Source organism: Cornus florida, unplaced genomic scaffold (assembly GCF_030987335.1).
Source record: "Cornus florida cultivar Cherokee Brave unplaced genomic scaffold, ASM3098733v1 CherokeeBrave_3.0.0_Hap2_Chr04, whole genome shotgun sequence".
In the NCBI taxonomy this organism is placed as follows: Eukaryota; Viridiplantae; Streptophyta; class Magnoliopsida; order Cornales; family Cornaceae; genus Cornus; species Cornus florida.
The window spans coordinates 101,354,697-101,378,879 of record NW_026775574.1 but is presented as its reverse complement, the minus strand read 5'-3'; positions in this window follow the sequence as shown (position 1 = coordinate 101,378,879).

Below are 24,183 nucleotides of genomic sequence, written 5' to 3'. Positions count from 1 at the left end.
CCTTTTGGCTTTCCTAATGAAAAAAAAGTTTATTTTGCTCTTTTTGTTATGTTGTTCAATGCTTTTGTTCTTGGCTACGCAGCTAAATAGTCCATAGATTCATAGACTTTGTGTTTTGTAATGGAAGATGAATCCTGATTTTGATGTACAAGATTCTTATTGATATAAATTAGAGCAAATTTCACGAAACCCCCAATATTATCACTTTTTTTTTTATCAAATACCCCCAACCTACTTTAGAAAACCCCCAACGCTATGAAATTTGATCACATTGCACCATATTTGTGATTAAATGACGAAAGTACTCTTCTAATACACTAAATCAATTAAAAAAGCCAAAATAGGTATTTTACCAATTACAAAAATACCCTTGGTGACATTTAAGTTACCAAAGCACAAAACACGGTCGTTTTGAGTGTATATATTATATGTATAGGCATATATATTATTCACCTCCCTTCTCTTCCACCTCACCTTCACCCTTCTCTTCCATCTCACCTTCAATCACAAAACCACATTTAACAAACCAAATTAGTAAGAGTGCACAGAATCGGAGCTCTGGCTAAAGAAGGTGTGACATGCCAGTTCGGTATCATCACCGAGCTCCGTCTCTTTGGCATGGGGCTTTCCGACCGAATCCCACCACACACAATTGAAAATTTGACCATCGCCACACATTCAGCCTCCACTTCAACGCCCTCTCCGACCCACTCCCAAACGACCTCGCTTCCATTTCCTGCTTAACAACGATACCTCCTCTCTTCGAGGATGTTAAGGACCGCTTCGAAGGAGCCAAACGAGCAATTAATTCTGACACCGATCGACGATTAATTGATAATTTGATAAGCGCCAAATATTGTATATTCAAGCGCCCTAAATTGCATTAGTTAAGTCCATCGTTTGATTATTTAAGTAGATTATCTTCATTTGTGTGTATGTATATATTTTCAGGTCCATTTACCAAAAAAGGAGCAAAATCAAGGCTTTGTGGAGCTTTGGCCATCAAAAGGCACAATTCTGAAATTCTGGTAACAGTAGAACCTGACTTTTGTCGCCATTTTCGACCTAGCAAACTCAAGAACTGGACTTCCATCATAACATGAAAGATTTAGATCTCTGAATCAGCTTTTTAAATCTTCAAGCGGTTTGTCATTCGGAGTTCGGAGCAGAGAGTTATGATCTTCTTATTAGAGGTGCTCAGAACTGCCTGGCAGCAATGAAAGTCTGCCTTGTTCTTCAATTTCGACCAATCAGACTTGAGAATCAGATCTCCACCAAAACATAAAGTTTTTAGAATTCTGAATTAGCTTTCCAAATCTTTAAACGGTTCATCATTTGGAGTTCAGAGCACAAAGTTATGGCCATTTTACCAAAGTAGGTCCGGGCGGAGCAAACCAAGCATAGGGCATTCTGGCCAATTTTCGAGTGCTCGAGGCCTTATTTCGAGTGCTCGAAATTAGGGCAGATTGCTTCACGAGATCAGCCACTTGTGCTCAGAAATTTGCTAACTTTGTATGCTCTCTTTATGAGTTGGTTGGGGATGTTTCTTGGAGGAGAGAGAGGGCTTTTTGGGTGGAGTAACATGTCTACAAAATAGGGGAGCCAATTCTGAAATTCTGGCAGCAGTGAAGCTTGATTTTGATTGCCACTTTTGACCTAGAAAGCTCGAGATCTAGACTTCTATTATAAAATGGCATATTTATAGCTCTGAGTTAGCTTTCTAAATCTTCAAACGGTTTGTCATTTGGAGCTCGGAGCAGAGAGTTATGGCCTTGTTACCAGAGGTGCGCAGAACTGCCTGGCAGCAATGAAATTCTGCCTTCATCTTCATTTTCAACCAACCATCCTAGAGAATTGGATCTCCACAAAAACATAAAGTATTTAAAGCTCTGAATTATCTCTCCAAATCTTCAAACGGTTTATCATTCGGAGTTCGGAGCGCAAAGTTATGGCTGTTTAACCGAAGTAGGTCTGGGCGTAGCAAGGCAAGAATGGAGCATTCTGCTCCAATTTTGAGTGCTTGAGCCCTTATTTCGAGTGCTCGAAATTAGGGCAGAATTGCATCCGGAAATGGCCCATTTTCAGCCACTTGCATCTTGGGTTCCTCAATTCTAATTTCCCTCTTTAATGGTTGGTTGGAGATGTTGGTTGGTGGGGGTTTTTTGAGCCTTATCTCCAGAAGATAAGAGGGGGAATCAACACATTGACATTAAGCTTCATTTTTACAAGATAGAGGAGAGAGAAGAGAGCAAGAAAGGTGTGTTCTTGGAGCTAGAAGAGGGGAGCTTGAAAATGGAGGTCAAGGCTTTGTTTCCTCCTTCCTCTAGTGCATCAATGGGTAACTAAACCTCCATCTAGGGAGGTGATGAAGCCTCCTTTGTAAGCATGCTATAATCTTGTTTTAATTTGGGGAATGAAGTGTATTTGTGATCTTTGCATATTCTAGAGACTTACACATGTTGTAAATGTTCTTCAATTCAATAAATGATTGTGTTAAATGTATCATCTTGTCTTAGATTGTATGTTTTCATGATTATAGGGCTTATATCTTCATAGTGAGAATGGAGATGAGAATATGAAATGGTTTTCTTGGCATGTCTTGTGAAGGTTTTGATAGTCCATTCCTAGGAACGATGAACCATACTACACCCCTAGTTTAATGTAGTTATGTAGATGGTTCATACCAACCGTGGATGGATTATACTTAGTCTTTGATTACATGTGCATTTGATCGGTTGATCAACTATACATCAACCTTCGCAATAGCACGAATCATTGTAAAATAGGGCTATTGGTCGGGTAAGTCGAACCACAGGGACTGCGCTAGTCTTACAGCAACCTTAGTGTCTAGAATCTTTCTAGAATGATGAAGGGTTTATAAAGGTTTTGTTATTTGTCACTTAAGCTAAGAATATTGAAATTGCATAAATTAGAAACTTGCAAGAATTAAAAAGAAACGAAATACAAATAGAGAAAAACTAGGGAAATGAATCCGCTCCAACCCTATACAAATTCTAGATTGAGATTAAATTGGGAAAATCAACATAAATGATGGTCATGACACATAACAACCCTTGGTTGCTATACTATCCTCAAGAGGTTCATTAAATCAAAAACAAGAATAATCCATCAAAGATTCACATGCTTGAACTACCTAAACTAGGGTGTAGTCTTCAACATGCTCCCTAAGCCAAAGATTATCAAGCCCTTAATTAAATGATGAGAGCACACAAAGTTAAGAATCAAGTATAAACCATCAAAGGGCATCCTAAGCAATGATTTATCAAAGTTCTCAAACTCCATGCCATTAAAACCATTCTATGATCTAACTTCCATTGTCACTATGGAAATGCAAGCAATATGATTAGGAAGAGAAACCATCTAAGACAAGATGAATAGCTCAAAATAATCATGTATAGACATTAGAATTCATTACAACACATATGATGCTCTAGATCATAAAATCACCAACAATAATACATTGAAATCCCAAAAGTAAAATCTACACTAGAACATGCTTACAAGGGAGGGGCTTCATCACCTCCCTAGAGAAGATTTAGTTACCCATAGGAGCAATGGAAGAAGGAAGAAGCTTGAAGACCTCCTCCATTTTCGTGCTCCCTTCTTCAAGCTTGAAGAACTCTATCTCCTTGCTCTCTTCTCTCTCTTCTAATCTTGTAGAATATGGGATAATGATATGTGTGGCCTTCCTTGCCTTATCTACCACCAAAAGGTCACCAACCAACATCTCCAACCACTTCATTAAAGAGGAAAGCAAAGTGAAGAAACCAAGGTGCAAGTGGGCTGAAATGAGCCATTTCCGAAGGGCATTCTGCCCAAAATTCGAGCACTCTAAGCAAGGCCTCGAGCACTCGAATTTAGTGTAAAAATGCCCATGCTTCACTTGCTCCGCCCAGACCTACTTTGGTTAAACAGCCATAACTTTGCACTCCGAACTCCGAATGATGAACCGTTTGAAGATTTAGAAAGATAATTCAGAGCTCTAAATATTTCATGTTTTGGTGGAGATCCAATTCTCAAGGATGGTTGGTCGAAAATGAAGATCAAGGCAGAATTTCATTGCTGCCAGGCAGTTCTGCGCGCCTCTGGTAACAAGGCCATAACTCTCTGCTCCGAACTCCGAATGACAAACCGTTTGAAGATTTAGAAAGATGATTCAGAGCTCTAAATCTTTCATGTTATGAAGGAAGTCTAGTTCTCGAGGTTGGAAGGTCAAAATGGCGAGCAAATCCCAGGTTCTACTGCTGCCAGAATTCAGCATTGGCACCTTTTGTTGCTCAAGATTCCACAAGGCCTTATTCTTGTTCCATTTTGGCCAATGAACCTGAAAATGCATAAAAACATAGAAATGAAGATAATCTACATAAATTAACATGCAACAGACTTTACTAATGCAATTTAGGGCGCTTGAATATATAATATTCGGCGCTTATCACACCCCCAAACTTACATTTTGCTAGTCCCTTAGCAAAACTACAATGAAAAATTTAATGAAAAGACAACCATGGGCTTACTACTGCAAAAATATCATCCATGGTAAAATAAGATATATACATTGCTCAAAAAATAACTTGAAATAGAAAAAGAGCTGGAGATGGGGTCATTGGGAAGACTACCTTGCATATATGAAGCATTGATACAAAAAATTGGCTAAATACATTTCCACATACATGCATCAACATCAAAGTCTATATAAATAACTCAATTATCATCGCTTGAATGGAAATCAACTCTAGCTTCAGTGAAAGTGAATTAGATTCTCAACATGCGGCTTTTACTTTCTTTTCCAATTCCAAAGCGCAAGTTTTCAAATCATTGAATTCCCCTTTAAATGAGGTCCCTAAGGCATGATTTTATTTACAAGACAACTTTTGTTGCTTGTTGACAATTTATTGTAACTCAAGCGAAACATAGAATGGTTGTGCAATGATGAAATCCCTTAAGCTTTCTACCCAACCCTTGTAGCAAGCGTTAGGCCAACAACTCCCAAACCAGATGGCTTTAGGGTGTTAAGTGTAGAGACACTCCATAGGGCTTAATAGCTCAAGTTGGAAAGGCTACGAACTCCAACGAACCATGTTTATTACCAGTTTATTTTTTTTTTTTTTTTGAATGACCGTACAATGTTTAAGTCCCTTAAGCTTTCTAACCAACCCTTGTAGCAAGCGTTAGGCCAACAACTCCCAAACCAGATGGCTTTAGGGTGTTAAGTGTAGAGACACTCCTAGGGCTTAATAGCTCGAGTTGGAAAGGCTACGAACGTCAACTGGTCATTATTTTCTTTCCTTTTCAGTTTTTTTTTTTTTTTATTTTTTTTTTTTATTTTTTTTAAACAACTTAAATCATGCCAAAGATATTCATCTATCAGGTTCATCAAATCAAATTAACTAGGCCAAGGTCAAGGTCGATCAAGTTGCATGCCTCACAGTTAAGTTTCCAATGTGCATCTGTGCATTGTGAAGCTTAAAAGAGTGTCAAATCCAGCGAGAATTTAATTGAGACATTTATACAGACTAATTTGAATCTACATGATCATTTCAACTCAAATTTTCTTTATTTTCAAAAATATCAGCTGCTTCTATACACAAAGTTTTAAACATATGCTTTTATCTCCAGCAAGTTTCAAATTCCATTATCATTGCTTAGCAAAAATGCAAAACCAAAAATGTCTAAATGCAAAACCAAAAATGTCCTATTGCACCCCCAAACTTGAATGTCACATTGTTCTCAATGTGTGAAGACAAGCTAAACAAAATAAGAGCAAAGAAGGTAAAAGAACAATATTACCAAGTGGAGTGACGAATGCAAAAATATCCATCGATGTGAATGCGCAAACGCGTCCCCCAAACTTGGACAGGAAGACCTATCAAAACAGCACTAATAGACACAGGTAAAAGCATAGGACTCTTAAGAAAAATCAAAACGGAAATGAAAACACTAAGACGAATGTTATTGCAAGGTAAAAATCCGTACAAAAAACAAATTGGCACACATGAGTCATAAGTTTAAAATGCAAAACCAAAAAGTGCCAAAAGCCGTGCATCTAGAGAGATGAAGTTGGCTTAGGCAATTCGTCAAACACGTGGTGTGCAAGACAAAAAGGAAGAGGGCCAAAGGTTGATTAGAGATGAGAAAATCCAAAAATTTGGCCCTGCAAATGCAATACACAACTCCCAAACAATCACAAATCCTTCCCACAAGCAATCCCATCCTCTATTGATCAAAAATTAAAAGAAAAAGAGGGTTAGACACTTACCCAACAATGGAGAACCAAAGGCCCTGTGTGCGTGGGATAAATGGTGGGGATGGGTGGGAGGTTGATGATGGTGCTTGGGTTAGAGGAGAGTGGGGAAAAAGGTGGAGGAGGTGAAGGTGGGTTTGCATGGGGTGGTGAGGTTGAGGGTGGTTGGGTTGTGAAGTTGGTGGAGGAGAGGGGTTGGCAGCCGAGGAGAGGAGATGAGGTTGAGTGAGAGTGGTGGGCTGGGGTTTTAAAAGGGAGGGAGAGAGAGGCTTGGTTCGAGCACTCGAAGGGTGCCGTCGAGTGCTCGAAATGGGGGCAGTGGCCTCGGCTGGTTGGTATGAGAGAGCCCGGGCAATGGCGAGCACTCAAAACTTGGGGTCGAGTGCTCTAGAAATTGGCAGAGAGGGGTGGGTTTGGGTTGGCGAGAGTGAGGGTGGTGGATGGTGGGTTTTTGAGGGGTGAGGAAGGTGGTTATGCATGGAGGACGTGGGAACATGGTTGATGGAGGTTGGGTTGCATGGTGGTTGGAGTTGGTTGTGAGGTGCATGCAAGTTGCATGAAAGTGCCGAGAGAGAGAGATGGTTTTGGGCAGGCATGAGGTTGAGGGAATGGTGTTGGTTGAGTTATGGGTTGCATGCATGGTGGGATGAGATGAGGGTGGTGAAGTGAGGTTGATGGTGGTTGAATGGTGTGAGGCCGAGAGGGATGGTGGTTGGTTTGGGAGGTGAGATGCGGGTTGAGAATGATGAGGTGAGGTTGATGCGTTTGAGATGAAGGTTGTGCATGCATGGTTGTGCATGCATGGGTGTGGGTTGATGTGGGTTGGTTGAGGAGGTTGGTGGAGAGGATGGGGTGAAGAGGTTGGTTGATGATGGGAAGGTTGCTTGGTTTGTTGTATGGTGGGCATGTTGGCTAGGCTCGAGCACTCCAAATGGGAGCTAGAGTGCTCGAGCTTGGGGCAGAGAGATTGGCAAGATGTGGAGGAGGTTCGAGCACTCAAAATTGGGATTCGAGGGCTCGAAATAGAGGCAGTAGCTGCGAATGATGGGCTGAAATTGGTGTGCAGCTGCGAGCACTCTAACTTGGATCTTGAATGCTCGAAATCAGGACAGTGGTGCATGCAAGATTGGAGGCAGCAACGAGCACTCGACAGGGAAGGTAGATTGCTCGAAATTGGATCAGTAAGCTCGGGAAAATGAGGAGGCTTATGAGATGAAATGCTGAGCACTCGGAATGGGTGCTAGAGCCCTCGAACTGGAGGCAGTGAGCATGCTAGGCGGATGAAATCACTGGGAAGGATTTTTTTGAACAATTGCAACATTATGCCAATGGAAAATTTTCCAAGCTTGATACATTGTAACATGATGCAAAATGGATGAATTTCTCAAAAATGAAATTTTCAAGCTTGGCATGCATGGGAAGAAATGGAGACTTTGTATTGGAAAATCATTGGAAACTTTGCATGCTATTCCAATCCAATGCATGGATAGATTTTTAGGAAAATTTTGAAAACTTTGCATGCCATTCCTATGCATGGAAAGATTTTTAAAGCTTTTCATGGCAGTTGGAAAAATATTTGAAAACTTTGCATGCCATTCCATGCATCTAAAATTTTTCATGTCATTCCCATGCATTGAAAAATCATTGCAAGCAGCAGCTTCAATTCAAGCCATGCATGGAAAATTTCTAGAAATTTTTTTTTTAAATTGCTTAACCTCTTTTCTAATGCCTGGATGAAATTAAGAAAATTTTTAAATTGCATACAATCTCTCCAATACATGGATGATTTTGAGAAAATTCTCAAAGTTTGCAAGAATCATGTTAATGCATTAAGATAGAAACTTCCAGGAATGAAAGTGAGAATTGAGATAATCTAAGAGGCCAGTCTAAAATTGTGGAACACAACTAAAAATATTTCCAGAAAAATTAAACTTTTGGCTTTTCTAAACCGTTTCCCAGAAAATTTCAAGGCACGAGCAATTGAAGACAAGGGAAGCATGGAAATTGGAAGAATTGCTTCCCATGAGTGCTAAATTTAACGTCGATAGCTAGACGCATCGAGATCAAGTTGGTCCTCATCACCCTATACCATGTCTCTCAAGAGATTCAAGCTTCCATAAATAAGAAAGTTCTTTTGGAAGCGGAAGAAAAAGAGCTTGAAGACAAAAGTTGGAAAGAGGTAATGGAAAGACCTCAATCCACTCTTCATCCTCAATGAAGAACTTTGGATTATGGGGCTTATTTGGATTATAGGAAGATGGAGTAGGTGAGAGTGCACCTAGCAAAGGCTTTTGAAGGGTCATATTGAGCACGGGAATGCTCGACAACTTATCCTTCAAAATTTCAACATCCTCCTCACACTTATCCGGCGGTTCGGGTTCAACAACTTGAGACAACTCAAGTGAGGGAATGGGATGAGATGCAAGCTCCCAAGAAAGAGATACATTTGATGTTGACCAAGGAAGAGAATGAATAGGTGGATGAATATTAAGCAAAGAATTCACCTCCGAAATGGAATTGTCAACATTAAAATCCTCACAATTGAAATGAGCCAAACAAGCTTTTAGAGGATCCTCCATTGAAGGAGGTGTATCAAGCAAAGGATTATGTAGGGGCTGTTTTGGAGTAGGGTAGACAATCTCTACATCATTATTTTTCCCATTTTGAGCCACAATTGCTTCATTTTGATGTGGGGCAACAATTTGATCTTCCACCACCATTTCATCATTTTCACATGTAATAACCACTTGATCATTCTCATGATGAAAGTTACTAGGAGTAATCTCATCATTCATAGAATTTTCTTTTGGATTGGCCATAAATTCAAATGAAAATGTTTCCTCCTCTTCATGATTTTTAGCATTAATCCTTTGTTGAATTTGAGATATTTGGTCATCTATCATTGCACTAACTTGGGAATGAGAATGAGTAGTGGATTGCATGCCAATAATGTCATCCAACATTTGCTTGTTGGACTCCATCATTTGCGTGTGGAAAGACTCCATCATTTGTTCATTGGCAGCAATTAGCTCATCCAATGGAGACGGTGGAAAAGGAGAAGAGGGCGGGAAAGGATGATCATTGGGTTGAAAAGGTTGCATATGAGATTGTGGGGTTGAATTTCCTATGTCATGCCACAAGAAGTTTTGTTGGTCTCCCCAACCCGAGTTGTAACCATTGAAGTATGGATTACTACCCGGTTCAAAGAAATTTTCATTTGGTTGCTCTAGATAAAAATCCGAGAATTGTCTCGTTGGAAGACAATCTCTTGTATGATGTGAATTACTAGAGCAAAAAGCACAAAACGCATGTGGTGTGTAGAATTGAGTTGGGAGATAATTATCCTCCATCTAGGAGTAATTCAACAACACACAAAGCAATCAATACAACACTTCATCACCATAACCTCCACATATGATATTCCCTTTCTCCTCAATTATCAAGATAAAAATGTAAATGGCCACGACAAGGACCGATGCTTGGAATTGAAAATACACAATTGAAAAAGCCTCGACAAGGGCTTGCAATTTATCTACTTCTAAGCTTGACACATGCACGATATTCACAATTTGAAACTAGAAGTCACGAGACTTACCTGGGGTCCTCTAGACTTACAATTTGCTAGCATTCCTACGGCGAGTTTCGAGTCCCTAGAATCTCACAAACACGAAGATGATCAAAAATACACAAGGAGTATTCACAAGACACAATATTCACAATCAAACTAAAATTAACCCTAGAACTTTGGTCGCTAAACCGTTTGCAGTCCCCGGCAACGGCGCCAAAAATTGATCGGTTGATCAACTATACATCAACCTTCGCAATAGCACGAATCATTGTAAAATAGGGCTATTGGTCGGGTAAGTCGAACCACAGGGACTGCGCTAGTCTTACAGCAACCTTAGTGTCTAGAATCTTTCTAGAATGATGAAGGGTTTATAAAGGTTTTGTTATTTGTCACTTAAGCTAAGAATATTGAAATTGCATAAATTAGAAACTTGCAAGAATTAAAAAGAAACGAAATACAAATAGAGAAAAACTAGGGAAATGAATCCGCTCCAACCCTATACAAATTCTAGATTGAGATTAAATTGGGAAAATCAACATAAATGATGGTCATGACACATAACAACCCTTGGTTGCTATACTATCCTCAAGAGGTTCATTAAATCAAAAACAAGAATAATCCATCAAAGATTCACATGCTTGAACTACCTAAACTAGGGTGTAGTCTTCAACATGCTCCCTAAGCCAAAGATTATCAAGCCCTTAATTAAATGATGAGAGCACACAAAGTTAAGAATCAAGTATAAACCATCAAAGGGCATCCTAAGCAATGATTTATCAAAGTTCTCAAACTCCATGCCATTAAAACCATTCTATGATCTAACTTCCATTGTCACTATGGAAATGCAAGCAATATGATTAGGAAGAGAAACCATCTAAGACAAGATGAATAGCTCAAAATAATCATGTATAGACATTAGAATTCATTACAACACATATGATGCTCTAGATCATAAAATCACCAACAATAATACATTGAAATCCCAAAAGTAAAATCTACACTAGAACATGCTTACAAGGGAGGGGCTTCATCACCTCCCTAGAGAAGATTTAGTTACCCATAGGAGCAATGGAAGAAGGAAGAAGCTTGAAGACCTCCTCCATTTTCGTGCTCCCTTCTTCAAGCTTGAAGAACTCTATCTCCTTGCTCTCTTCTCTCTCTTCTAATCTTGTAGAATATGGGATAATGATATGTGTGGCCTTCCTTGCCTTATCTACCACCAAAAGGTCACCAACCAACATCTCCAACCACTTCATTAAAGAGGAAAGCAAAGTGAAGAAACCAAGGTGCAAGTGGGCTGAAATGAGCCATTTCCGAAGGGCATTCTGCCCAAAATTCGAGCACTCTAAGCAAGGCCTCGAGCACTCGAATTTAGTGTAAAAATGCCCATGCTTCACTTGCTCCGCCCAGACCTACTTTGGTTAAACAGCCATAACTTTGCACTCCGAACTCTGAATGATGAACCGTTTGAAGATTTAGAAAGATAATTCAGAGCTCTAAATATTTCATGTTTTGGTGGAGATCCAATTCTCAAGGATGGTTGGTCGAAAATGAAGATCAAGGCAGAATTTCATTGCTGCCAGGCAGTTCTGCGCGCCTCTGGTAACAAGGCCATAACTCTCTGCTCCGAGCTCCGAATGACAAACCGTTTGAAGATTTGGAAAGCTGATTCAGAGCTCTAAATCTTTCATGTTATGAGGGAAGTCCAGTTCTCGAGTTTGGAAGGTCAAAATGGCGAGCAAATCCCAGGTTCTACTGCTGCCAGAATTCAGCATTGGCACCTTTTGTTGCTCAAGATTCCACAAGGCCTTATTCTTGTTCCATTTTGGCCAATGAACCTGAAAATGCATAAAAACATAGAAATGAAGATAATCTACATAAATTAACATACAACGGACTTTACTAATGCAATTTAGGGCGCTTGAATATATAATATTCGGCGCTTATCAGCATTTACCATACAAAGTAAGGGATTTGATAGGCCATTCCTAGGGGATTATACTTAGATGGTTTATACTTAGCTCTGATTGTATGAACTTCTTGAAGATAGTGTAGTTATCATGCATCTCTATATATCATGGTCATTTACATAAGTAGTTCCCCAAGTTAATTGCAAGCTAACATGTTTATGAGGTGTGTGGTGGATTCATTTCCCTAGTCCTCTCCACCTAAGTTTCACTCCTTTTAATCTCCTTCAATTTATCGTTTTATGCATTCTGAATTCGTAGTTTCAGTGACAAAAAAAACAAAACCTCTATGAACACCCCTTCATCATCCTAAGAATGACTCTAGACACTTAGGTTGCCTTAGACTAGCGCAGTCCCAGTGGTTCGACTTACCCGACCAATAGCCCTATTTTACAATGATTCGTGCTATTGCGAAGGTTGATGTATAGTTGATTAACCGATCATAATTGCTTATCTAAAATTGAGAATTTTGTCCAAGTCATGAACTGTGATTGGTCTTTGCACCTGAAAATCGATTCTACCTCGTGCTCCGAGCACCGCAACAACGATGACGACTCTGAAATTTTGTGATACAAGCCTTCAATTGAAGACCAAATGGGGAAGAGCTAGGTTTTAAGAAGCTTGGTTGGGTAGGTTTTAAGACCAAATGACCCTCTAAAATTTTGTGATTCCATGTAGTCTATAATCAGATCCAATTGATTGTAGGTATGGGCTCAGAAATGGTAACCCTAAAGCTTGTGCTGCAAAGAATAAATCATGAGTTTTTGAAACATTTTTTTTTTATTTGGATTTACACAATTGAATTTTCAAGATTACATTTTTAATGGGGACAAATGATCCTCTAATTTGGTCCTGAATAAATCAATTCTTGAGCTATATTTGGTTGTCTGTTGCAACGAATCCATAAAATTTAAAGGGCAGTGAAATGAAAATTAAAGGCCATTTCAGGGGTAACCTAAGAAGTTGAGAAAAAAGGGGCCTGCTGATCTAAAATGATTCACACCATGCTAAAACTCTTGTGTGGTTTGTGACAGGAATTTGTATTTGCAGTTACCTCAAAGTTTGAATCTGGACTAATCAAACACTTTTCCAGCTAGGGCTTTTGTCTTCTGGTGACCAAATTATGAACCTTAAAGTGGTGCAGGTTGGGAATAGTGGTGGCAATTATGAAGATGGGGATGGTGGTGCTGCGGCAGTCGCCGGTGGTGGCGTTGTATTCGCTGGATATAATGGAGATGAAAAAAAGAATATATATATATATATATATATATATATATATTGGCAAATTTCACTAAGGTTATTTATGTAATTTGTAAAATACTGATTTTTATTTTTTTAAAATAAATTGGTATATTAGAAGGGTAGTTTTGTCCTTTTATCACAGAATTGGTGCAATGTGATCAAAGTTCATAATGTTGGGGGTTTTCTAAAGTAGGTTGGGGGTATTTGATAAAAAAAAAAGTGATAGTATTAGGGGTTTCGTCAAATGTGCCCTATAATGAAAATGCCTTTTTATTTATTTATTATTATTATTTTTTAACTATGCATCATTTTTTCTTTTTTCTTATTTTAAGGATTTTCTTTTCCATTCTAAAAGTGTTTGTGCGCGCAAGTATGTAAGAGTGTAATAATGAAACCTTCAAGGAGATGGAAGGTTCAAATGATAGCTTCATAGACATTCAACAAAAACCTAGATTGGTTACGAAGCCAAAGTTTTGCTTTTCGAACATTGTTATGAGCTTGCTCTGGGCTAAATTTCTCTTAATACTAGTACATCTTCAAGCTAATGCTTAAATCTAGGTGCTATGGAGTTTGGCTAAAGCCAGTTTGTTATACATTTCCTTTCTTTAAAAAAATTATGCACTTACTACCCAGTATTATCCAAAAGAAAAGTGTTCATGAAGTTGCCTAAATACTTGATTATTTTTTGTATCGCATATCATTCAAAATAACAAAAGAGGAGTCGCAATATATCTTCTTCCTTATCTCCTATCCTCTCTTAATGTAGGAAAACAATACACGAGAGGCCATTCATGCACTTGTTACTCAGTATTATCCAAAAGAAAAGTGTTCATGAAGTTGCCTACTCAATACTTGATTAATTTTTGTATCGCATATCATTCAAAATAACAAAAGAGGAGTGACAATATATCTTCTTCCTTATTTCCTATCCTCTCTTAATGTAGGAAAACAATACACGAGAGGCCATTCATGCTTTTCTTGTTGCAATAAGAAGAAAAATCAAATTACATTATTTATAACCTTAGCTATTTAAGGGAGATATTATTGGATGGCCAAAGAACAATACAATAGCATCCCTTTTTGTGTTCTTGCCTAGAACCTAAGGCTCCAAAGCCACACCAGTATGGAGCCATCAGAAAGGGGTGGCAATTGTGAGCGGTTTCTTGTTCTTGGAGGAAGGTGAGATTTTGAACCCTGAGCACACCATAGAATTAGCTATTTTAGGGGATAAGTATTCTAGATTTGCATTGCAAGCAATTGACGAGCCTCTTTCTATGTGATAGAAAACCGACTTTTTAATGCGAGAGGTAGCTTCGCAAGGCCAAAATATGATTGTGGTTTCGGAAGCTTAGAAAGTCAAATTTACATTTATAAAACCACTACTACAATTAATGAAGTATAGCGAGTAGGGATCGCCCGCAGGGATTATACGTGTTGGAATTTAACTTTGACTCTAGCGTATCAAAAGATTGCAAAGGAGGGTTAAGTTAGTTGATTACTCTAGAAAACAATTAAATTAAAATGCAATTAAAGTAAACCAATGAGAGATAGGGATTTAAGATATATGAAAAGAGGTCTTAGGGTGTTGGAATCACCATTAAGCTCATGTAATTAACCATTTGCTTTCCACTAATGGGGAATACATTGTTGCAATCAATATATGGCCATAAACATAAACACAATTTGCATACAAAAGTGTGAACTATCTAATGCAAGAGTGAATCATCTATCTAACCAACAAGTAAACTAAGTGTAGAACAACCCACCAAGACAAAGGCATAATCCATCAATTAGTTAACAAATGGATCTAATGAGAGCACACATCAATCTAGAGAATCATAGAATTTGCAATAATAAGTGTGGAGTATCAAACCAAGCAAATATTGTCTACCTACCTACAAGCATGAATTAAATTGTAGAATAACCCATCAAGTGTAAGTATAATCTATCAAATTAATTGACAAACGCATTCAATGAAAACCATGCTTAGCCATCACTAAATCCTTAATTAATCACACATAGACATGCAACCAATATAAAGAATTTAGTGTAAAGATCAATTCTCAAATAATCACACATAAGATAACATGTAATTAAAATAGAGAATCATTAGGAAGAATTGAATCAATAATCACAAGGCTAACCACTAATCACAACAATATATATATAAATCCCAAAAATAGAAATACAAGGGTTTAGATTACACATGACTTAGGGTTCATCCAAGCCCTAAGTGTAGATCTAGCTAATCATGGAGGAGGTGGATGTGGTCATGAAACTCTCAAGGATAAGCTTCAAACATGGCTTTATCTTCTTCTTCTTCTTCTTTGAAGCTCTAGAGAAAAAGAGTATGTGGATCTAGAGATGTGTTCTTGAGATGTGCCTCCACTTCCCTTTTTTCTTCTAACCCTAATCTCTAACTTTCTAGAGAGAGAAACTAATAAAAATATAGAAATTATAATGTAAAAAGATGAATCTCTCTACAAAAATGGTTGAATCCCTCTTATATACAAGGCTTTGAAAGCCCAAAAATTTGAGAACTCGGCCCTAGGATCTCCTCTTTCAAGCATAGCCCGAGTTGGTTTCAAATGAGCTTTAGATCTGTTTTTTTATAACTTTTACGAACAGTTCGATCGATAAGGGTTCGATCGATCAGTCTTTTTTTTCGATCGATCAAACTTGGCAGATTTTCAGCATCAGCTTCCTTTTTTCTCCAGATTCTTACCAAGACTTAGTTTGACTCTAAAAAGGTCTTAAGAAGCCATTTTTAGCTCGTTTTAACTTTATTGACCTAAAAAAGGAAATAACACGAAATTAATCTAAAACGAAAAAATAAGATAGATAAAGGTCCTAGAACACTCAAGCTTAAGGGGTTTAAAAGCGCACTTTTCAGCGCTCATCACACCCCCAAACTTAAATATTGCTAGTCCCTAGCAATGAACTACAAGGTAAATGAATGAAATGGACAACTAAACAACTATGAACTAGAAAGCAATAAATGGATAACGCCACTTTCGTAGGGAACACGATTGCATTTAGCATATGCAACAAGCCTTTTAAACCCCTAGGTTACCCCTAGTGGACGAGTAAAGTCTCGTGAGGTTTCCAGAAATGATACCCACAAACATTAAGCTCATTCTCACAAAAGAGGCACTTATTACAAACAAGCATTGGGAGAAAACTACCTCAAGTATGCAATTTTTCAACCATTTCTAAGCAATCTCCCAAAATCTCAACATCAAGCAAGCAAGTATGGTCCTCCACACATTAAGAAAATGATCATGCAAATTAAAACAACTCTAGGATTCTTTTTGAGTGGACCGGCATCAAGTATGTTACTATCTAAATTAACTAAACAAATGATCACATCCTTACCCTTAAACTAGCACACAAATCTAGTACTGATCATTAAGACAAAAAGTGAACCTTTTATTAAAGCTTTCTTGCTCTAGGTGCGCTTATTTTTTTTATTTTTTATTTTTTATTTTATCCCTAAGGATCAAAGATGGAAGCATAGTGCAGTGTGTTGATCTATTAAGCTTTCTAGTGATCCACGAGGTCGAGCGTTAGGTCAATGATTCCCAAACTAGACGGCTTTAGGGCATTAGGTGTTTAAACACCCCTGAGGACTTACAAGCTCAAATCAATTAGGCTACAAATCAAAACAACCTCTATCTAATCATTTCCCACTTCTCACCTTTTAGGAGAAGTCCTCACTTTTTTATTACTTTTGCAACTTTTTCTTTTCTTTTCTTTCTTTCTTCTTCTTTATTTATTTATTTATTATTTTTTTTTAGCAAGTTCAATTATTAACCTAGAGTTTGGGCCCTCCACCTTTCTGCGCGAGAAATTCAATGCTTGATGAGGCTAGAATCCTGGCTACTCAATGAAAAGGGATTGTTATCCACTTCTGTCAAGATGAAAGGTTTCAATGCACTACTAGCTCAATTGGGATATAACCAATTCAATAATCAATAAAGCATGTATCCCACAAATGAATGCTAGTGTGTGCCTGTGCTAGTGTAGAATCCTAAAGTGAATCTCAAAACAATCACAATATCAAGATGATGTGAACCACAAATGCAAGCAAAATATCAATCTTTCAAAAAATTTACTCCTAAGTGGCATCCACAAGGCATACAAGGAGTATTGGACTCTCAAGTCAAACAATTTTTAAATTTTAAGCAATATAGTCCTCAAAAGATCAAAATCATTACAACATGGATCCCAAATCTCAATCATGCATTTAAAACTTAACTTTAAATAGAATGTAACAAAGACACCTTACCTCCAAACTTAAATCGCACATTGTCCTCAATGTGCAATAAGAACAATGAAAAAGATGGAAAGAGTATACCGTGGTGACGAAATCATGAAGCCCGGCAATGATCCACTATGAAAAGGGCCTCCCCCAAACTTGGAATTGACAACCTATTTGAATAACCACATTAGCAAACTCACATCAAATATCAAATGGGATAAGAACAATCAAATCATGCATTCTAAGGTAATATAACACAAGATGAAAGAGAGATATGAGATCAAACCCTAACTAAAGCATGAAAGTTGTATGACTACACATAAGGGCACAATTATGAGATTTTTTTTATATATATATTCTTCATTTAATGAAAGCAAGTATATACAAAATGCGAGAAAATCAAAAAATAAAATACATGAACAAAATACAAGAAGAAAAATAAAGAAAGTAAAATATAATGAAAGAATATGTACAATGCAAGAAATGAAAAACAAAAAGTAAGAAAGGATGCAAGAACAAAATAATGAAAAATGAAAATAAAAACTTTCTTTCTTTCTTTCTTTTTTTTTTTTTTTTTAATTTTATGAAAGTGTGTACAATGAAATAAATGCAAGAAAAATAAAGAAATAAAAATGAAATGAACATGTATGATACAAGAGATAGAAGACACAATGTGTCATGTGGGTGTTAAGTTTAATGTCTCTAGTAAGACGGAATGCTACTTTGAAATATTGTTTTTTTTTTTTTTTTTGGTGTTTTAATTTATTTATTTTAATTTTTTTTTAGAAAAAACAAATATATACACAAACAAAAATAAAAAAGGCAAGTAAATAAAAATGCAAGAAGTAAAAATGTAAGGAAATAAAGAATGGAAAGAAAGAATTTTTTTTTTCACAAGAGAAAAGTAAGTAAATAAAATAAAAGAAAATAACAACAGTAAAAGAAAATAAAAAAATAAAATAAAATAAAAATAGAAAGAAGAAAAAGTTAAAAAGTCAAAGGGGTAAAGCTGTGATCGATCTAAGGATGATTGATCGAAACTCGATCGATCCAAGATGTGAAAACCTGCAGACAACTTCGAACGATACATAGAGATCTGAAATATGTAAAGATTCAAAAAAAATTTAAGTATAGAACTAAGATCGTTCGAAGGGATAACTGAATCGATCGATAAATAATTGGATCGATCTGGAATAAAGTTCGTACGATACACAGAGAACTGATTTCTGTAGAGAATTGACTGCAGAGTGGTTCGATCGATCGAAGGGACACTTGTGATCGATCGAACTGGCACTAAATGCCTCTTTTTGAGATAAAAGTGCAGAAAATCATATGCTAAGCCCCAATAATGGTAACAAGAATAGAGATTGAAAAATGGATGGAAGAATGTACACAAGAACGAAAAATAAAAAGAAATGAGGGAGGAATAGAGTTTTGAAACTCTATGAAAAACTAGTGTTTAACGTCTTTAGCAAGACATTGGGTCGACTCACTAGTCAAACGAATCAAAAACCGGATATGAAACATCCTTATTGACCCTCTTTTCCATTTTCTCATTTAATGCCTCACTTACAACAATATACACATCCTCCAAAACAATGACTTGAAAAGAAATGAAAGAGATGATATTGTTCCTTTCATCCACGGTCATGAAAACAAAATCAATCATGATTTGGCTTGCCTCTTTGTCATGTTCTTGAAACACATTCAAATGATCATTCACTTTAAGAATTGGTGAGGCATTGTCTTTCAAAGACTCATTTGGATTAATAGGAAACACCCTCTCTTCATCCCTCTTTTCTTCCTCAAACTTCACCATCTCCTCACCTTCCAAGTTAGCTAAGTAGTCTATTAGAGATTCACTTCATTTTTGGAGCTTTCAAGGTCAAAATCATAATTTTTATACATTTCAAAAAGGCATGTCTCAAAAGGCCTTTGGAGATAATAGAAGGAAGGTTCTCTCCAACAAGTTCTTTCTCCTCCTTTTCTACCTCTGTAGTGGTCACCGTCTCCTCACTCTCTAAAGTAGCAATGGTGGAGATAAAATCATAATCAAAACAAGGACAGTCCTCATTAATCATATTATGCTCTATCAGACTAGCTAATGGTGGACTCATTAATTCCTCAATTTGCTCACTTGCTACTTCTTTTTCTTCACTCTCATCATCCTTATCTATATAAATTGAAGTTTTTGCCATTTTTTTATTTGCCTCTTCCTCCTCCTCTTGATGAGAAAAAGTACTTGCAATTTGCTCAACTTGAGCTTCGAGTTGGCTAACATTTGAGAATGAGAATTAATAAGTGGAGTTTGTGAAATATGCATATCAAGTAAAACTAACACTTTTTCTTGAAACTTAGGTGAATAAGGTGATAGAGGTGGTTCTTCATAAAATGGTGGGGGAGAGCAATAGTCATAAGAAGGATTAAAAGAGTGATCAAGCCTATAATAAGATGATGCATGAAATGAATTGGACTCAATCTCATAAAGATTAAAATGTGATGGAGGGACATAAGGTGAAGGGATATAATTTCCACCCAAACTTGGATCAAACAATTCCTCCATTCACAATTAGAATCCAAATGCAATAAAATATTGGCCTCCACACGGGCCGATACTTGGACAAAAATTTAAGCAATATAATGAGCCTCAACAAAGGCTATCACAAGCATGCAAAGAAATACACAATTAAAATACAAGAGTTCCAAGAATTGCTCACAACGGTCCTTAAGTAACTTCAAAATTTAATGTTAGCTTTAAGCTCCAATGATTGCTTCAAGTTCCAAAGTTTGTCTTTCTTGTAGTTAAGTACCTAATTGGCAAATAATATCAAGAATGAGAAACGAATATACAATGGAAAATAAAATAAAAATTAGAAGCAATCAAATGAACACTATTATTTAGTCTAATTCCAACAAAACCGTTAATCCCCAACAACGGCGCCAAAATTTGACGAGCCCTTTCTAATGCGTTTAGAAAACGGACTTTTTAATGTGAGAGGTCGCTTCGCAAGGTCAAAAAATGAATGTGATTTCGGAAGCCTTTCTAGTCAAATTTACATTTATAAAAACTACTACTACAACTAATGAAGTATAGCGAGTAGGGATCGTCCACAGAGATTATACGTGTTGGAATTTTACTTCGACTCTAGTGTATCAAAAGATTGCAAAGGAGGGTTGTTTGTTTGATTACACTAAGATGCAAAGAAATTAAAATGCAATTAAAATAAACTAGTGAGAGATAAGGATTTAAGAGATATGAAGAGAGGTCTTAGGGTGTTGGAATCACCACTAAGCTCATGTAATTAACCACTTGCTTTCCATTAATGGGGAATACATTGTTGCAATCAAGATATGGCCACAAACATAAACACAATATGCATGTAAAAGTGTGAACTATCTAATGCAAATGTGAATTGTCTACCTAACCAACAAGTAAACTAAGTGTAGAATAACCCACCAAGACAAAGGTATAATCCAGCAATTAGTTAACAAATGAGTCTAATGAAAGCACACATCAATCTAGAGAATCATGGAATTTGCAATAATAAGTGTGGAGTATCAAATCAAGCATATATTGTCTACCTACCTACAAACATGAATTAAATTGTAAAACAACCCATCAAGCATAAGTATAATCCATCAAATTAATTGACAAACCTATTCAATGAAAACGCATACTTAGTCATCACTAAATCCTTAATTAAACACACATAGACATGCAACCAATATAGAGAATCTAATGTAGAGATCAATTCTCAAATAATCACACATAAGAGAACATGAAATTAAAATAGAGAATCATAAGGAAGAATTAAATCAACTATCACAAGGCTAAGCACTAATCACAACAATATATATATATAAATCCCCAAAAATAGAAATATAATGGTTTAGATTATACAAGACTTAGGGCTCATCCAAACCCTAAGTGTAGATCTAGCCAATCATGGAGGAGGTGGATGTGGTCCTGAAACCCTCAAGGGTAAGCTCCAAACATGGCTTCATCATCATCATCATCTTCTTCTTCTTTAAAGCTCTAGAGAGAGAGAGAGAGTATATATGGATCTAGAGATGCGTTTTTAAGATATGCCTCAACTTCTTTCTTTTCTTCTAACCCTAATCTCTAACTTTCTATAGAGAGAAAGCTACAACAATATAGAAATTACAATGTAGAAATATGAATCTCTCTACAAAAATGGTTGAATCCCTCTTATAAACAAGGCTTTGAGAGCCCAAAAATGTGAGAATTCGGCCCTAGAATCTTCCCTTTCAAGCACAGCCCGAGTTGGTTCGAAATGAGCTTCAGATCTTCTTTTTAATAACTTTCGCGAACAGTTCGATCGATCTCACTTTTCTTTGATCGATCTGGGTTCAATCGATCTTACTTTTCTTCGATCGATCTCACTTTTCTACGATAAATCTCACTTGACAATTTTCAGCGTCAGCCTCCTTTTTGCTCCAGACTCTCACCAAAACTTAGTTTGACTCCAAAAATGCCTTAAGAAACCATTTTTAGCCCGTTTTAACTTTATTGACCTGAAATAGATAAAAACATAAAATTAGACTAAAACGGGAAAATAAGATAGATAAAGGTTCTAGAATACTCGAGCTTAAAGGGTTTAAATGCGCACTTTTCAACGCTCATCACACCCCCAAACTTAAATATTGCTAATCCCTAGCAATGAATTACAAAGTAAAGGAATGAAATGAACAACTATATAACTATGAACTAGAAAGCAATAAAAGGATAACGCCACTTTCGTAAGGAACACGATTGCATTTAGCGCATGCAACAAGCATTTTAAACCCCTAGGTTACCCCTAGTGAACGAGTAAAGTCTCATGAGGGTTTCCAGAAATGATACCCGCAAACATTAAGCTCTTTCTCACAAAAGAGGCACCGATATTGCAAACAATCATTAGGAAAAAACTACATCAAGTATGCAATTTTTTAACCCCAAACTTAATAACCACCACTAAGCTCATGTAATAACCACTTGTTTTCCATTAATGGGGAATACATTGTTGCAATCAAGATGTGGCCACAAACATAAACACAATTTGCATGCAAAAGTGTGAACTATCTAATGCAAGAGTGAATTGTCTACCTAACCAACAAGTAAACTAAGTGTAGAACAACCCACTAAGACAAAGGCATAATCCATCAATTAGTTAACAAATGGGTCTAGTGAGAGCACACATCAATCTAGAGAATCATGAAATTTGCAATAATAAGTGTGGAGTATCAAACCAAGCAAAGATTGTCTATCTATACCTATAAGCATGAATTAAATTGTAGAACAACCCATCAAGTGTAAGTATAATCCATCAAATTAATTGACAAACCCATTCAATGAAAACCATGCTTAGCCATCACTAAATCCTTAATTAATCACACGTAGACATGCAACCAACATAGAGAATCTAGTGTAAAGATCAATTTCCAAATAATCACACATAAGATAACATGTAATTAAAATAGAGAATCACTAGGAAGAATTGAATCAATAATCACAAGGCTAACCACTAATCACAACAATATATATATATATATATATATATATATATATATATATATATATCCCAAAAAATAGAAATACAAGGGTTTAGATTACACAAGACTTAGGGCTCATCCAAGCCCTAAGTGTAGATCTAGCCAATCATGAAGGAGGTGGATGTGGTCATGAAATCCTCAAGGGTAAGCTCTAAACATGGCTCCATCTTCTTTTTCTTCTTCTTCTTTGAAGCTCTAGAGAGAGAGAGAGCATGTGGATCTAGAGATGTGTTCTTGAGATGTGCCTCTACTTCCCTATTTTCTTCTAACCTTAATCTCTGACTTTCTAGAGAGACAAACTAATGAAAATATAGAAATTACAATGTAAAAATATGAATCCCTCTACAAAAATGGTTGAATCCCTCTTATATACAAGGCTTTGAGAGCCAAAAAATGTGAGAACTCGGCCCTAGGATCTCCTCTTTCAAGCACAGTCTGAGTTGGTTTCAAATAAGCTTTAGATCTGATTTTTTATAACTTTTACGAACAGTTCGACTGATCAAACTTTTTTTCGATCGATCAGAGTTGGTTTGATCGATCAGACTTTTCTTCGATCGATCAGGGTTCGATCGATCAAACTTTTCTTCGATCGATCAGACTTGGCAGATTTTTAGCATCAGCCTCCTTTTGCTCCAAATTAGCCTCCTTTTTCTCCAGATTATCACCAAGACTTAGTTTGACACCAAAAAGGTCTTAAAAAGCCATTTTTAGCTCGTTTTAACTTTAGTGACCTAAAAAAGGAAATAACACGAAATTAGTCTAAAATGAAAAAATAAGATAGATAAAGGTCCTAGAACACTCAAGCTTAAGGGGTTTAAAAGCGCATTTTTCAGTGCTCATTAGTAATTTCATCCCACAACTTGCCATTGGACTATTATGGTGCTTAACCTGGGCAATTTATTTCTTCACCAAGAAATATGATTCAATGATGGGGCTAAAGTTCTTGAATATGATAACAAGGATGCCACCTACAAAAGCCAAACTTTTTATGCAAGAAATTTTTTTTTGATACAACCATAGAATTAAACACAAACCCAGAATCAATATTCTAACCAAACTATATATTTTGATATTTGAAGAGTGATTTAAGAACAGATTAGGTTACATAATTGGCTTATACCAAAATTAGGGGTTTAAAGACTTCAAAAATACTTGTCAAAATAGAATTGTATGTCATACAAAAAAAAAAAAAAATACTGAGTATTACCATTCTAAATAGAAAATAATAATAATTACTAAGAATTGTAGGAGAAAGTAAGCTATATACTCATCAATGAAGAACAAGAAGTATAACCATCTATCTCAAAAAGGCTTTCCAAAAGAAAGACAA